Source organism: Salvelinus sp. IW2-2015, linkage group LG5 (assembly GCF_002910315.2).
Source record: "Salvelinus sp. IW2-2015 linkage group LG5, ASM291031v2, whole genome shotgun sequence".
Lineage (NCBI taxonomy): Eukaryota > Metazoa > Chordata > Actinopteri > Salmoniformes > Salmonidae > Salvelinus > Salvelinus sp. IW2-2015.
In genome coordinates, this window is record NC_036844.1 from 12,470,973 (window position 1) to 12,486,561 (window position 15,589).

At 40.1% G+C, this 15,589-nt stretch overlaps 1 pseudogene; it reads left to right on the forward strand.

Annotated features, from left to right (window-relative positions):
* Nucleotides 1-8,228: 8,228 nt before the first annotated feature.
* Nucleotides 8,229-15,589, forward strand: part of LOC111963933 (tenascin-like) — a 70,561-nt pseudogene continuing 63,200 nt past the window's right edge.

Consider the following 15,589-nt stretch of genomic DNA (forward strand, 5'->3'; position numbering starts at 1 on the left):
GGCCAAGAGTCTGGCAAAACTCTGTTTCAAGATTCAACTGTTTTCACAGATAGTCTATGTTGGTTCTGTTAATAAATCCTTCATGATGCACTGTTTTACCTCAAATCGTACAGGTGTTCAGTATCTCCTCATTCGACCAATGACAGGAGTGGAATACACTGTACGACCCATGCTGCTTGATAATGACAGCTTGGTCCTGAGGTTGTGTCAGATGCCTTTTGTTTCCACTGTTCTAATTGTAGTGTGTTGGTGATGAAAGACTGGAGCTGGAACTCCATGGGCCAAAAGTATTAGATTTCGCACTCTATACTTAAAACATGTGGATTTCTCTGGCTACCTGCTGTCAACGTAGCCTTCTGACCATGTCCTCGTAGTCAATGAGAAATGTATCTGAGCGAATGCTACTTCAATTGCATGTGTTTATGCTGAACATAAAGTGACCAGAGCAATTTATCTGCCTGCTACTGCAGACAAACATTTGTATTTGTTTACCAGAGTTGAAAACTATATTTTTCCAAATGAGTAGTGTTGTTGTTATGGTGCAATTCCATGTAGCAACACTAAGACGTTAAAATCCCTTGTTAATAGTTAGTTTCACAGCCTGATCTTTTTCACCTGTCTGTGTGATTGTCTCCACCCCCTCCAGGTGTCGCCCATCTTCCCCATTATCCCCTGTGTATTTTTACCTGTTTTCTCTGTCTGTCTGTTGCCAGTTCGTTCTGTTTCGTCAAGCCTACCAGCGTTTTCCCTTTGTTCCTGTCTCTCGATTGTTCCTGTTTTCTAGTTTTCCTGGTTCTGACCTTTTCTGCCTGACCCCGACCCTGAGCCTGCCTGCTGTCCTGCACCATTGCCCCACCTATCTGGATTACTGACCTCTGCCAACCCTGACCCTGCCTGCTGTCCTGTACCTTTGTTTTTATTACCATCTTGCCATCGGTTTGGCAGATTTTGCTTGTGAAAATGTCTGAGCGCTAGTCTGTTTCAATATTGTGTCCTACAGTAGGCTCCTGTATTACCCCTTTACTTTGTATACATAATGTGTTTCTAAAACCATTCCAGAGAGACACCCACAGATGTCGAGCTGACTCATTGTTGAGAAAAATACAAAATGCACTGAAAATCAGAATTTGTTTTGGATACTTTAAAAATTAAGGCCAGACACCACACCCTAACAGGGTATTTTTTCCCCCCTTAATCATATCACAATCACCTTTTACCAGTTGAGCATTGAAACAAATATCCAACACTTTTGTATTACAATTTCTGAAATATCGTAAGTGGTATCATTAACAATATGCAGATTTGCAAATCACACAAAAAACGTATCTGGATACTGGATGATATCAGCCTAATATTCGTATTTAATGTTGTTAAGACACTCCAGGACCGGACTTACACATAGCCAATTCCAGATTAAAAACTTTTTTCATCTTTCTATCTGTAAAACACTAAAGAAAGGTACGTAAATACATTTTTGAGGTATTTGTTTGAATGAAATGAAATCTAGAATAGAAATTTGACAACATATCAACAATTCCCTATGTACAATGCTTTCGGAAAGTATTCAGACCCCTCCCTTTTTCCATGTTTTGTTATGTTACAGCCTTTTCTAAAATGGATTAAATAAAAAATCTGAACAAAATACCCCATAATGACAAAACGAAAACAGGTTTTAGAAATTTGTGCAACATTTTTACACACCTACTCGGTCAATGTTTTTTCTTTATTTGTGCTATTTTCTACATTGTAGAATAATAGTGAAGACGTCAAAACTATGAAATAACACATATGGAATCATGTAGTAACCGAAAAAGTGTTAATCAAATCAAAATTGATTTTAGATTTTAGATTCTTCAAAGTAGCCACCCTTTGCCTTGATGAAAGCTTTGCACACTCTTGGCATTCTCTCAACTAGCTTCACCTGGAAGGAGTTCCCACATATGCTGAGCACTTGTTGACTGCTTTTCCTTCACTCTGCGGTCCAACTCATCCCAAACCATCTAAATTGGGTTGAGGTCAGGTGATTGTGGAGGCCAGGTCAACTGATGCAGCACTCCTTCACTCTCCTTCTTGGTCAAATATCCCTTACACAGCCTGTCCTGTTGAAAAAAACAAATAATAGTCCCACTAAGCGCAAACCAGACAGGATGGCGTATCGCTGCAGAATGCTGTGGTAGCCATGCTGATTAAGTGTGCCTTGAATTCCCCCAAAAAATCACAGACAGTGTCACCAGTAAAGCACCATCACACCTCCTCCTCCATGCTTCAAGGTGGGAACCACACATGCGGAGATCCTCCGTTCACCTACATTACTATGCGTCTCACAAAGACACGGCGGCTGGAACCAAAAATCTCCAATTTGGACTCATCAGATCAAAGGACAGATTTCCACCTGTTCAATGTCCATTGCTCGTGTTTCTTGGGCCAAGCAAGTCTCTTCTTATTATTTGTATACTTTAGTAGTGGTTTCTTTGCAGCAATTCAACCATGAAGGCCTGATTCACGCAGTCTCCTCTGAACAGTTGATGTGTCTGTTACTTGAACTCTGTGAAGCATTTATTTGGCCTGCAATTTCTGAGGCTGGTAACTCTAATGAACTTATCCTCTGCAGCAGAGGTAACTCTGGGTCTTCCTTTCCTGTGGCGCTCCTCATGAGAGCCAGTTTCATCATGGCGCTTGATGGTTTTTGTGACTGCACTTGAAGAAACTTTCAAAGTTCTTGAAATGTTCTGGATTGGCTGACCTTTATGACAATGTAATGTAGGGCTGTCATTTCTCTTTGCTTATTTGAGCAGTTCGTGCCATAATGTGGACTTGGTATTTTACCAAATAGGGCTATCTTCTGTATACCACCGCTACCTTTTCACAACACAACTGATGGCTTTAACACATTAAGAACGAAAGAAAGTCCACAAACTTTTAACAAGGCACACCTGTTAATTGAAATGCATTCCAGGTGACTACCTCATGAAGCTGGTTGAGAGAATGCCAATAATGTACAAAGCTGTCATCAAGGCAAAGGGTGGCTACTTTGAAGAATCTCAAATATAAAATATATTTGGATTTGTTTAACACTTTTTTGGTCACTATATAATTCCATATGCGTTATTTCACAATGTAGAAAATAGTAAAAATAAAGAAAAACCCTGGAATAAGTAGTTGTGTCCATACTTTTGACTGGTGCTGTATATATAATTGTACAGTATAATAATTTGTTTCAGTAATGATTGTTTAATGCAAACAATACCAGCAGTTGCTGTTTTAAAAATAATAAACAGAGTGGCAATCTCTTTTGAAACAATCAAACTGAATGTTAGTGGTTTTCTATCATGCCTCAATGGAATTAAGGGAAAAAAACGCCACACATTTTTGTTTTAACCCAGCACTAATGCATCTGATTCAACTAATCAAGCGGTGATGAGCTTAATCAAGTGTGTTAGCGCTGGGCTAAAACAAAAATGTGTGAGAACAAAAGTGTGCACACCGTGAGGGTCCCCAATGAATCTCAAACCTTGGATAGAAACCAACATTCAATGACATCAGTTATTGTATTGGTATGAGCGTTTGTTTCATTGGCACCTTGGAAATACATACAACAAGGGTCTTGACTGTTGTGATGTCAACAGAGCCTTCACCTCTGTTCAGTAAAAGAGGCCACGGCGTAACCCCCTAACCTCACCACCAAATAAATAAATGTCCACAGGGACCGTCCCCCTCTCTAGGTCTCTCCAACAGACTGTATCCCCATTGTGCTAAGGCAGCCAAGGGGGGCATAATTTATGTGACACTGCTTGTTTATTACATGTAAATATTTATTATGGCCCAATGTCAAACTCTTTTGCAATACTAGACTGTAGTTGACAGTAATTCCAGACAAATCCTGAACATACACAAAAGAAAAGCACATCCTGAGRCCAATGTCCACGTGTTTTTCTTTAGTTGGAATCGAGCAAAACTACTATAAGATTAAATGTGTCAGCGTCCTCTGTGGTCTTGGGTTAAGCTTCTGTTTCCATTGTTGTGTCTAGATACACGCATCCAATGCTTCCACTTACATTTACATTTAAGTCATTTAGCAGACGCTCTTATCCAGAGCGACTTACAAATTGGTGCATTCACCTTATGATATCCACTCCAGAGAAGAGGGGCGTTGGGTGCAGAGACAGGTATTGTGTCTAATTTAGTTTTGTTTGTGTTTACGTAGTGACAACGTGTTAATAGAAGCTCCATTAAATACTGAGGATAAGGTCATCCCCAAAGAGTTGAGATACTTGTATCTATGAGAGAGAAGGTTGAGTTAAATGCAGTGACAGATCTCCACTTGATAGCCACTAGGAGGTCTATTTTGGTAATGAAAGTAATGTGTTCTCGTTTATTGTAGCACTTAAAAAAGGTTATACTCTACAGTATATGTTTACATCAATGCCTTCTTTATATCATTTGTGAGAAGATACTGTAAAAAAAGTGTCTGTGTGTGTGTTATAAATTTGTCAACATACAGAACTAATTGGGCTAACTGTTTGTGATTAGCAGGATGTGACATGTTGGAAGTCTCAAATGCTACATGACGCCCAGGTAGGAGATGGTAGGAGTTGGATAGGTTTAAAAGATTATTGATTTTATTTTTTGCAATGCAAAAAATGCTTCATTTTGAAATGAAACTCTATATACAAGTTCACTGAGACCTTGTGCTTTGAATGGAGAACTGCATTTGGCATTATTTCGATTACTATATAGATCTCTCTGTCCATACCTCTCAACCAGACATGGTTATGGAAAATGGGTTAATGTCATGGGCACCCAGCTGTGAATGACTCGGTTTTATTTGATGAGGAACCAGACAGAGGTTTGTATCTAGAGTGGATGGAAACGTCTGTCTGAGTCTATGGAAACAATGTCAACCTGTCTTCATATATGAACGTCTTATCCAAATAAAGATGTCAAGTTTATGACAATGGCTATTCGAGACCTATGACAGTCAGTCAGTTATCATTAGCAGGTTGATGTGCCAGGTCTTTTTTCATGATATGTCATAATCAATTATTACAGCGTTTACGTTCAACATGGTGCTATTGATTAAATAACTATCACAATCCTTTTGGATAATACAATTATCAGATGAACCTGAGGGAAAAATAAATCCTCAGGGATGTGTTCTGCTACCGGCTTTGTTATGTTAATTATGGAGAATAAGTGTACAATATAATGTGAAGTGTGGAATTTGGCTCCCTTTTGGAAATCATCATTGGGGCATTCGCTGAGTTTCCCTTGGCTTGGTTTACACGCAGAAGTCCTCTGTTAATTAACCTCACTAGGGTATGTGGGACGGTAGCGTCCCACCTCATTAACAGCCAGTGAAACTGCAGGGCGCCAAATTCAAAACAACAGAAATCCCATAATTAAAATTCCTCAAACATACAAGTATTTTACACCATTTTAAAGATACACTTGTTGTAAATCCAGCCACAGTGTCCGATTTCAAAAAGGCTTTACGACGAAAGCACACCAAACGATTATGTTAGGTCAGAGCCAAGTCACAGAAAAACACAGCCATTTTTCCAGCCAAAGAGAGAATTAAATGAATCACTAACATTTGATGATATTCATCAGATGACACTCATAAGACTTCATGTTACACAATACATGTATGTTTTGTTCGGTAAAATTCATATTTATATCCAAAAATCTGAGTTTACATTGGCGCGTTATGTTCAGTAGTTCCAAAACATCCGGTGATTTTGCAGAGAGCCACATCAATTTACAGAAATACTCAAAATAAACATTGCTAAAAGATACAACTGTTATGCATGGAATTTTAGATCCACTTCTCCTTAATGCAACCGCTGTGTCAGATTTAAAAAAAACTTTACGGAAAAAGCACACCATGCAATAATCTGAGTACAGCGCTCAGAGCCCAAACAACCCAACCAGATATCCGCCATGTTGTGTAGTCAACAGAAGTCAGAAATAGCATTATATATATTCACTTACCTTTGATGATCTTCATCAGAATGCACTCCCAGGAATCCCAGTTCCACAATAAATGTTTGTTTTGTTCGATAATGTCCATCATTTATGTCCAAATACCTCCTTTTTGTTCGCCCGTTTAGCCCAGTAATCAAAATTCATGAGGCGCAATCACTAGGTGCAGACGAAAAGTCAAAAAGTTCCGTTACAGTTCGTAGAAACATGTCAAACGATGTATAGAATCAATCTTTGGGATGTTTTTAACATAAATCTTCAACAATGTTCCAACCGGAGAATTCCTTTGTCTTCAGAAATGCAATGGAACGCAAGCTAACTATCACGTGAACGCGCATGGTCAGCTCGTGGCTCTCTGGCAGACCTCTCACTCAATCTAAAAACTGTTGGCATCTAGTGGAAGCATTAGGATGTGCAATATGACCCCATAAACACTGTGTATTCGATAGGCAAAGAGTTGAAAAACTACAAACCTCAGATTTCCCACTTCCTGGTTGGATTTTTTCTCAGTTTTTTGCCTGCCAAATGAGTTCTGTTATACTCACAGACATCAMTCAAACAGTTTTAGAAACTTCAGAGTGTTTCCTATCCAAATCTACTAATTATATGCATATTCTAGCTTTTATGGCTGAGTAGCAGGCAGTTTAATTTGGGCACGCTTTTCATCCAAAATTGCCAATGCTGCCCCCTACCCTAGAGAAGTTTTAACAAGCATGTCAATTTGAGACAGCTTTTTTTTTTACCATATCAAAAAAGTGAAGCATTACTGTACAAGAGCAGCACACTGACATAATAATTATTATACAGTATCACTAGCGGGCCAGTAGCGGGGGCCAGTGCCCCTGTAACAACAATTTTGGACCCCCTTGTGGCCCCCTAAATGTGGAGTATGAAATAATTTTTACATAACCAATTTTTGCTATCGTTCTTTTTTTACATCCGTTATTAGACAGTGGCAACGGTGATGATTATGAACATGGTCTTTTGCCTGCTAATGCCTGCAATGCAATGCCTCCCTCCTAAATATACTGTACAAATAAACTACAGTATAAATGAACTACCCCCTAAGGCTTAGCTTACAGTTACAATACTGTATACTGTCCTAATGGCATGTGACCTATCCAGCATTTACATGTCAACTAACTGTGTCCATCGGATGTGGACTTATACAGTATATGGGGGTTGGCTGGGTTGCATTTTACAGCCCAAATCACCGACACCAAACACCACTCATATTCCCATGAACTCGGCTTTTACCCCATTCCCGATGCTTCGACACAACAGCTAGAAATGTGTCTGTTTCCTGCCTTCGTCAGCCACACAGCATCTGTTCAATTAATGAAAGTGTAACTCTGTCAGACAGAAAACCCCTCAGTTAGGACCAGAGATGACGAGGGAAGAAAATCACCTATAATTTGATCCTGATTTTGTCCTGATAGATTTTGGTTGTTTTATAAGGGGCAGCTACTCACCAAGGAGGGAGAAGATGAGCAGTGGGCGTATCAGCGGGAGAACCAACCTTGGCTGCCGCCTGGTGTGTCTGTCGGTCGGTTTGTCTGTCTGTCTGTTTTTGTGTTTGATGAATTGCCTATGTTGGAAAATAAAGAGAGTGATTATGGTGGGAGGCTGGCTGCCTCACCCCAGGTCTCTATTTCATCTTGGGAATCTGTGTTAAGATGGGGAACAGATGACTGTAGGGACTTAGTCATCACAGGTTTAGAGTGGAGACCTGTGGTCAGTGGGAATGGGCACTAGTTGCCACGGCGCCATTAAAAGCCCTGCTTTGTCACAGGTCAAGAGGCAGTTGGTGTGTCTTGGGTAGGGACTCTACAGGACTTTCATAGATGTGTTGCTTTGTGTCTTTAATATTAATCAGACACGTAAGTGAGAGCTGATTATTTTAATAACTCCTTGTGTTTGTTTTCCAGGTTGAATTTTGACTAACTTTGCTCATACAGTAGTACTGCTCTACCTCTTTACTGTGACCCCTCAAAATAATGACTTCCTCCCTCCTTCCCTCATCCCCCTGTCTTGCTCCGCGGAATTTTCTCTTTCACACAGTCACTCTCTCCCTATTTTTCACTCTTTGAGTGGCGTTGCCAGTAGGAACAACGGCATCCCACTTCAAGGCAGCAGTCCAGCTACATCCAACAGTAAGAAAGAAGGAGGGAGGGAGGGAGGGGGAGGGAGAGTGACTGCTATTTAAGGGCTGTAGTTGAGGAATGGGGGTTTGAACAGAAGGCTCCTCTCTCAGTTTAAAAGGCATTTTCTCCTCCTCTCTCTTTCTTTCCCACTCTCTCTCTCTTTAGCTCTGACTCGGTGCCCGGACTCGGTGACAAGAGCAGTAGGCTGAGCTGTCAGGGCAGAAGAAACAGAGAGAATATAGATTTTTTGGGGAATAGAAGTGTCATCTGGTTAGAACACAAGGAGAGAGGTGGCGGAACTGCCTTCAAGGTGGACATCCTTTCATCCCCCTTTACTGAATGTGTTGGGTTCCAATGAGGCAATTCGTGTGAGCTGCCAAAGGCTGTGGTGGAGTAGCTCTGAACTGTCTGGTCTGCTAAAGGTAAGAATGAGAGATTGATTTATTTATCTGCATGAAACTGATCTTGGATCTTTGAATGAGTTGTTGCTGTTATTTGGATAGTTAGTGACTAATGATTACTGTGTCCATATTTTGAAATTGCAAATGAGATCTTTTCTGTCTTCTTGACAGTCAGTTGTGATTATTGATGACGTGCTCAAACCATGTGAGACTTAAATTGAATGTGTTTAATTGTTCCTGGAGAATAGATATAAAACATTTTGTATACTTTTTTTTGGTTATTAAGGTCAAACCCTTCATATCATAGTCAATTAAATTGTCTCATTTTGACGTATTTAAAGGTAATTGAATAACGTCAAAAAGTACAAGTGTGTAGTGTGAAATGGAAATGTTTAATTTGTTTGCATATCCTACTCCCCGAGACACTCTCAGAGAGGGGGCAACGACCAGGGATTAGCAGTGGTGTAAAGTACTTAAGTAAAAATACTTGAAAGTACTACTTAAGTAGTTTTTCTGGGGTATCTGTACTTGACTTTACTATTTATATTTTTGACAGCTTTTACTTTTACTTCACAACATTTCTAAAGAAAATTATGTACTTTTTACTCCATAAATTTTCCATGGCACCCAAAAGTACTCGTTACATTTTAAATGCTTAGCAGGACAGGAAAATTGTCGAATTCACACACTTATCAAGAGAACATCCCTGGTCATCCCTACTACCTCTGATCTGGCGGACTCACTAAACACATGCTTTGTTAAGATGTCTGAGTGTTGGAACATGCCCCTGGCTATCCGTAAATTTTAATAACAAGAAAATGGTGCCGTCTGGTTTGCTCTTAAGGATCTGACCCTTTTTTTTCCAATTTTCGCCTAAAATAACATACCGAAATCTAACTGTCTGGAGCTCAGGACCTGAGGCAAGGATATGCATATTCTTGATACCATTTAAAAGAAACACTTTGAAGATTGTGGGTATGTGAAATTAATGTTGGAGGATATAACACATTACATCTGGTAAAAGATAATACATAGAAACAAACGTGATTTTTTACCATCATCTTTGAAATGCAAGAGAAAGGCCATAATGTATTATTCCAGGCCAGCTGGAATTTAGATTTTGGCCACTAGATGGCAGCAGTGTACTTGCAACGTTTTAGGCTGATCCAATGAACCATTGCATATCTGTTCAAAATGTTGTGTCAAGACTGCCCAAATGTGCCGAATTGGTTTATTAATTTGAAATTATTTATATTTTGATACTTAAGTATATTGCAGCAATTACATTTACTTTTGGTACTTAAGTATATTTAAAACCAAATAGTTTTTGACTTTTACTCAAGTAGGATTTTACTGGGTGACTGGGTGATTTTACTTGAGTCATTTTCTATTAAGGTATCTTTCCTTTTCTCAAGTATGACAATTGGGTACTTACTCCACCACTGGTGATTCGCCATTATTAACGGCGACCCTGCAGCAATTAGGGTTAGGTGCCTTGCTCAAGGGCAGATCGACAGATTTTTCACCTAGTTGCTTCTGGGATTCAAACTACCAACCTTTAGGTCACTGGCCCAATGCTCCAAATGCTAGGCTATCTGCACGTTGTGTATGAAATACCAATAAGCGGATGTGGAATAATGAGTTTATCATACAACATTTATTAATTAATTCTATGAAGCCAATGTACTTTGGCAATAAATGGGCAAGAAGCAGGATGAACTCAGTAAGTATTCAGTCCTGTGATAATGCTTCTCCAAAAACTGCAGCTACATTGTTCTCTCTCTGCCGGGTTCTGTTCTTTATATAGCGAAAGACAGCTTTCATTGCTCGCTAAAGGGCACCGATTATGGTTTATAGGGAATGATATTCACATTCTTTATGCATGCTGCAACTTCTGGGTTTACCAGTTTTAACCAAGGCTGGGTCTGTGTGATAGAGATGGAGGATTGGAAGACAGACAGAGTGAGGAGAGCATTAGCTGTGTTGACTGACTGATGAGTGATAGAACATGTGGAGGGGTTATGCACACCTTTGATCACCTGTGGACTCATTTAGCAACCGTGCATACATTTCTCACTAAATTCTGCCGTACGTGGAGATTCAAAAATTTGAGAGAGCAACATATTAATGGGATTGATCAAACTGTCGCAGACAACATTTAGTATACACATGTTTTCATTGATAAATCAGAGCCCTACTATATTTGTGTGCTCGTGAACAGGCATTTACAACCTCGCCTGGAAAACGCCCTCCATTCACCTTTTATGGTCACAAAAACGTCCTCATTTACTGTATTATTTGGAGATGTTGGAACAGGGCCATGATAGTTTTTAAACGAAAGCGATCACATTTCTATAGAGGTGTGGGCAGAATGTTTTCATCTCTTGCAGTGACTTTTTCAAACAGAAAATGCATGAACCAGCCTGTAGAGTGTCCCAAACACTGGCCGCTCACTCTGCAAGATTGATTGTCTACTTGAACTATTTAAACGTAGAAGAAAAGCTACAGCAAGTGATGTGCAAGTGATGTGCAAGTGATGCAAGTGATGAATTGTTGTTCAATATTTTGTTTATCAATTCATGATTGTGTTTTTTATCTCCTGCCGCAGCAACTGGCACAACCCCCGCCCCCCCCCCACTTCTGCTTCACCCAAATCCAGACAGCTGATGTACTGAAAGAGCTGCAGAATCTGGATCCCTCCAAATCAGCTGGGCTAGACAATATGGACCCTCTCTTCCTAATTGTCGCAACCCCTATTGTCGCAACCCCTATTACTAGTCTGTTCAACCTCTCTTTCGTATCATTTGAGATTCCTAAGATTGGAAAGCGGCCACGGTCATCCCGCTCTTCAAAGGGGGAGACACTCTAGACCCAAACTGTTACAGAACTATCCTGCCCTGCCTTTCTAAAGTCTTCGAAAGTCAAGTGAATAAACAGATCACCGACCATCTCGAATCCCACCATACCTTCTCCGCTATGCAATCCGGTTTCCGAGCTGGTCACGGGTGCACCTCAGCCACGCTCCTAAACAATATCATAACCACCATCGATAAAAAACAATACTGTGCAGCCGTCTTCATCGACCTGGCCAAGGCTTTCGACTCTGCCAATCACCGTATTCTTATCGGCAGACTCAACAGCCTTGGTTTCTGTAAAGACCTGGTTCATCAACTATTCTCAGATAGAGTTCAGTGTGTCAAATCGGAGGGCCTGTTGTCCAGACCTCTGGCAGTCTCTATGGGGGTGCCACAAGGTTCAATTCTCGGGCCGACTCTTTTCTCTGTATATATCAATGATGTCACTCTGGCTGCAGGTGATTCTTTGATCCACCTCTACGCAGACGACACCATTCTGTATACATCTGGCCCTTCTTTGGACACTGTGTTAACAAACCTCCAAATGAGCTTCAATGCCATACAACTCTCCTTCCGTGGCCTCCAACTGCTCTTAAACGCTAGTAAAACTAAATGCATGCTCTTTAACCGATCACTGCCCGCACCCGCCCGTTCATCCGACTAGCACCACGACTCTGGACGGTTCTGACTTAGAATATGTGAACAAATATAAATACCTAGGTGTCTGGCTAGACTGTAAACTCTCCTTCCAGACTCATATTAAGCATCTCCAATCCAAAATTAAATCTAGAATCGGCTTCCTATTTCGCAACAAAGCCTTCTTCACTCATGCTGCCTAACATACCCTCGTAAAACTGACTATCCAGCCGATCCTTGACTTTGGCGATGTCATTTATAAAATAGCCTCCAACACTCTACTCAGCAAATTGGACGCAGTCTATCACAGTGCCATCCGTTTTGTCACCAAAGCCCCATATACTACCCACCATTGCGACCTGTATGCCCTCGTTGGCTGGTCCTCGCTACATATTCGTCGCCAAACCCACTGGCTCCAAGTCATTATAAGTCTTTGCTAGGTAAAGCTCCGCCTTATCTCAGCACACTCGTCACAATAGCAACAACCACCCGTAGCACGCGCTCCAGCAGGTATATTTCACTGGTCATCCCAAAAGCCAACACCTCCTTTGGCCGCCTTTCTTTCCAGTTCTCTGCTGCCAATGACTGGAACGAATTGCAAAAATCACTGATGCTGGAGACTTATATTTCCCTCACTAACTTTAAGCGTCAGCTGTCAGAGCAGCTTACCGATTACTGCAGCTGTACACAGCCCATCTGTAAATAACCCATCCAACCATCTACCTACCTCATCCCCATATTTGTTTTTGTTTTTCTGTTCTTTTGCACACCAGTATTTCTACTTGCACATCCTCATCTGCACATCTATCACTCCAGTGTTAATTGCTAATTTGTAATTACTTCGCCACTATGGCCTATTTATTGCCTTACCTCCTTACTTCATTTGCACACACTGTATACAGATGTTCTATTGTGTTATTGACTGTACGTTTGTTTATCCCATGTGTAACTCTGTGTTGTTGTTTTTGTCGCACTGCTTTGCTTTATCTTGGCACGGTCGCAGTTGTAAATGAGAACTTGTTCTCAACTGGCCTACGTGGTTAAATAAAGGTGAAATTATAATTGAAAAAAATAAGATCTGAGATTAAATAGGGTATGATGTCGCGCTCCTATCGCACAGCAATTCTGTAGCCTACCTATACTGTCACATGTTTTAAATAGGCTACCAGTCTGTTTACTTTCGAGCATGCTCGTCTATTGAATGAGAGATGGATAAATGATAGCCTAATAGTTGTTGAGTAGCGCGAATAAACCAGTAATGTCAGAAAAGGAGAGACATATCCTGCTATAGGCCTGAATAATAAAAGTTAAAGAAACATATTAGGCTACATGCTGCTATGGGATCTCCTTACCAACGGAAAATGCATCTGTTTTATCATTAGGCCTATGTTTTAATGTTTTTATTAGCCATATAATTCCCATGCATCAAACACCTAAATTTCCCCAAAATAACAATACAATTGAATACAATCTTTGCTGTCTGGTGAATAATTGTCCAACCGTGGGCGACGCAATGATGGTCTAATTTTATATTAGTTTTCATTTAAGGAGATTACGCAGCATGAGCAGCAGCCTTTGATGCACTCTTTTCCAGTGTGAGTTGTGAGATAAAAACAGGCACGCCGCTTGTCCATTTATTTCCAAATCCATTTGCTCCGCTTAATTGAAATCCCTCCATGCTGTGTGAGTGGTTGATTTTCATAAACTACAGCTCCTCTCAGGTTTACACTCTGTGGTCCTGATGGACACATTAAGGCTATGTGTACATAGTAACTGTTCTCAGCAGTGTTCTAAATAATATTACTAATCACTCCACTAGTTATTAACATAAAACTTTAAATAATAGCCCAGGTGTTTATTTACTAAATCACTGAACACAACAGGCGCTTATTAGAGAGAGGCTTCTATTTGAGGCATGCGTCTATTTTCTTGGCTTAATGCACACAGATTTTGCTCATTTGCATAGTTAATTGTTTAATTCCAGCATTCACTTCCAGCATTTTAATCAATTTCTTCATTTCTTGCACTAATTTGTCCTTATTTACACACTTCGTCACATTTATTTTGTCTTAGTATGCTTCTATTTAAAAATAATGATAATCCTTGACAGAATAATAATTATTTTTGACTGTGCATTTTCGGCAGTTCTTACTTTAGCCATTAGAGCAATCATACTTTTTCTGGGTACTGTACTTCCGAAGTTGACTGTTTTTGTGCTTGCTAGCTAGCAGTTCTCAGCTGTTAGCAGCCAATAGTTAGCAGTTTCTTGATAAAAACAGATGATTGACTTTTTTTTGATGTTGTCAATACTGAATTATTTAATGTAACAAATCAAACATCAAACCTTGTAAACAATGCATGGTAATCTCATAAACAATTCCTTTAGACTCTGCATTTATTTGAAACAAGCATTTATTTGCTTAAATGTGTGCCGTTGCCTGGCTATTAAAGGGGACAGACTGCGTTTTTACTTTGTGTTTCATTTAAATTTTACTGTAGTCAAATAAAATATCTGTTTAGTACATTTCAAAATCCTTGCTGTCAACCTATAACAGAGAGAATGGGGAAATTCCTCTGTTGGGCGGGATGGGTGATGGGGATGGACAGACCTCTGCAAGGGAGACAGCTGGTTTAGTGACCGGCCCCTTGCCTCAGGGTCCGTCCTGCCTTTGGAGAAGGTATTACCCTCTCAGTTTGAACTCCCCTCAGTACAGAAGAGAGAATAGGTATAGTATAACTTGACACCTCAAATATGCAGTTTTTGTCTCTGGTTACCATTACTGATCAGCTAGCAGTGTAATTCTGTTACATGACCTAAACATTTTTGGTGAGCGGTCCTTTAGAATTTTTTGCATATCATCATCATCATCATCATGTCTAGCCTACTGTATGTGCTCTATCAAACTATCGTACAACATGTATTTTCAGGCGAACACAATTCAGGTGAAAATCAGTATTTTGAATTAATCTGATCCTTCTCTACTGTTTATCTGCCGTAGATTTACCAGAGAACGAAACCAGAACCTTTGATTCACCAGTGATGTGCGGTGAGGTCGGTGGCTGGATTGCACGAGCTATTATCAAAGTCAGATTTACACACAAATATACCTTGATGAAACCCATAGAACAGATAGCTCCAACAACCAGAATGACACACACACAATAATATTATGTGAAATATTCTTACACACACACATAATAAATAACGTTCTAACGAAATGTCCATATCAACAATCGAAATGACTGAAAAATGCAATGCAAAACGTCAAAAAGGTGTCTCATTAAAATGAGATTATAGCTTATAGTGTCTCATTATAGCTTGATAAATGAAATGCATCAAAGGGATGTTGTTTATTCTCATGTTCATTCAACAGTAGCCTAACCCGCAAATTGCAAAGGAAAATGTATTTAGGTAAATGAGGTCCATTCGTCTATCCTTCAGGGTGAACCTCTTGCTGACAGCAATGTAGAAGTCACAGCAGAACCATGTCCGTTATTTTATTCTGCATGGACACAGCAGTGTGGGGGACGCATTCCCAAGGCGCATTCCTTTGGTTTAATTTTCACAAAA